Source organism: Mizuhopecten yessoensis, unplaced genomic scaffold (assembly GCF_002113885.1).
Source record: "Mizuhopecten yessoensis strain PY_sf001 unplaced genomic scaffold, ASM211388v2 scaffold716305, whole genome shotgun sequence".
Lineage (NCBI taxonomy): Eukaryota > Metazoa > Mollusca > Bivalvia > Pectinida > Pectinidae > Mizuhopecten > Mizuhopecten yessoensis.
The window spans coordinates 613,803-616,518 of NW_018480050.1; positions in this window are offsets into that span (position 1 = coordinate 613,803).

The window sequence follows — 2,716 nt, forward strand, 5'->3', positions numbered from 1 at the left end:
CATGTTTACTTCTCACTGACACTGTGTTCATGTTTACTTCTTACTGACACTGTGTTCATGTTTACTTCTCACTGACACTGTGGTCATGTTTACTTCTCACTGACGCTGTGTTGATGTTTACTTCTCACTGACACTTTGTTCATGTTTACTTCTCACTTACACTGTGTCCATGTTTACTTCTCACTGACACTGTGGTCATGTTTACTTCTCACTGACACTGTGTTCCTGTTTACTTCTCACTGACACTTTGTTCATGTTTACTTCTCACTGACACTGGGTCCATGTTTACTTCTCACTGACACTGTGGTCATGTTTACTTCTCACTGACGCTGTGTCCATGTTTACTTCTCACTGACATGCCTAGGCCCGCATTCATGAAAACGTTCTTATGCTGCCAATGAAATTCTGTGCTCACGCCCAATTTTGAGACTTCAAGCCGGATACAATTTTAAATGTTTAAACTTTTTTATTGTGTCATATATATTAACTTCTACAATTATGAAACAAGTTATGTCAACCCGGATGTTAGCGTGCGTGGGTATCAGTTTAGTTTAAATCAGTTTTATTGCAACAAAAGACAAATGGATTGGACAAAAGTTATTGCAACTTACTTGCGTCCTTTCCGTAACAGAAAATATATATACCAAATTTATGTGTGACGTGATAACCTAATACAAATTGTATATGTATATATATATAAGATGTAAAAGATGGGTTACAGAAAAAGAGGTAATGATAGGATTAGGGACACCGACGTATAGTTTTTAAATATGTATTCGGAGAGTTCGCGTGTGTGATTTTCCCAATCGAGTCGGCGTAAGTAGTATACCTAATCTATACACACATATCCTTCTGCTTTTCTAAAGTTCAATCACATTCCGTGCCGCATTTGCCTTTCTCTTTTGTCACTCCAAGTCCTTCTGTGAATTCCTGCCTTACATACTTAGCCGACTAGATTAGGAAAACCGGACACGCACTCATTGTCATATGGAAACGGTTATGATATTGATGGACGCTAAGATTGAAGTTAGTACACAGAGATCGTTGGTGTTGAAAAAAGGGAGAGGGGCTGGAATAAGAGAGGAGGTGGAGGGGAGAGACAGATGGGAATAGTCGAAGTAGGTATCCTGGTTATTCAAAATGACTGTTGGGTATTACATGTTAAATAGTTTGGAGCTAAAAATGAACAGTTGTACAGACCTGCAAATTTGAATGTTTAGATTGTAGTCAAGGTTTGCATCTCCGAAGAGAAGTTGTTCAACAGTGATTTCGTTATACCAATCGAGGGATTGAAGCATTATATTACGGGATTGATCAATTTTTTTACAGTTTAGTAAGAAATGGGAAGAGTCTTCCGAGTCATTTCCGCAGTCGCAAGTAGAGTTGTCTCGCAGGTGAGCTTTAAAAAGGTCGTAATTTAAAGAGCTACTGCGGTTTCGTAATTTGCATATCATATTTACTTTTCTTGACCCATATTCAAGAAAACATTTAATATAAGAAAGGGTAGTGACTTGAGGTTGAACAAGAGTTTTAAATTGTTTAATGGAAGCTGATGACTTTGTTTCTACTGGTAGATTGTTCCAGTAGTTTGAAGTACTTGGTATGAAGGATGATTTTGTGATGTGCAGTCTAAAGTATGAGTTTTGAAAGTTATTCCTGTTTCTAAGATTATAGTTAGAGAAGTTTGACACAATAGGTGGTGGAAGAGATTTTAGAAATGAGGGAGCATTATCATGATAAATATTATAAAACATGGATAATTTTCTAATCCTGCGTCTATCTGTCAATGATTTCCATCCGAGCTCTCTGTAAATAAATTATTTTTTTGTATAGATAGGTAATCCAGTTATTATTCGACCTGCTTCATACTGCATGTTCTCTAATTTATTCGAAAATGTCATATTACAATTGTCCCATACTTCGCAGGCATATTCAAATAGTGGTCTTATAAAAACAAGGTATATTTTTTCCAAGTTTTTTCTATTTAGGATGTATTTTAATTTCCTTAAAGTTGCAATGTACTTTGTAGTGTTTGTTAGTATATGTTCGATGTGAGAGTTCCATGTGCCGTTGTTACTAATAATGACTCCTAGGTGTTTGTGGTTTTTAACAATAGGGATAGGTGTGTTGTCGAAAAGAAATTGTGGGTTAGAAGGTATATTTGTGTTGGAAATTAAGAGAATTTCGGTTTTATTTGGGTTGAAATTCATTAACCATTTATTTGACCAAAGGTNTATATTGATACGCATGTAGTGTGTGATACTGTAGACAATGATACACCTGTATCATTGTCTACAGCATCACACACTACATGCGCATCAATATATACAGTATCACACTCTACAGGTGTGATACTGTAGACAATGATACACCTGTAATATTGTTGAGAAGTTAGAAAGAAGAAGGTCAGAATCAGGGATAGAAGGATCGATATGTGTTTCTGTTAGGCACAATATGTCTACGTCATCGGTAAAAGTCTCAAGAAAAACAATTTCATTTCTAACGCTACGAATATTCAAGTGCATGATTTTTAGTGAGTTATCGTCAGAAACAGAAAAGGATATATTGTCGGGGTCGGAGTCGTTAGATGAAGAAAAACTGTCTGCTGGTCCTGGATTTGTGTGTATGTCCCCTGACAAAAGTAAGATTAAGATCAAGACAAGGGCGATGTTGTTTGGGTTGCTATATGTCTGTAGAAAAACAAGAAAAACAACTG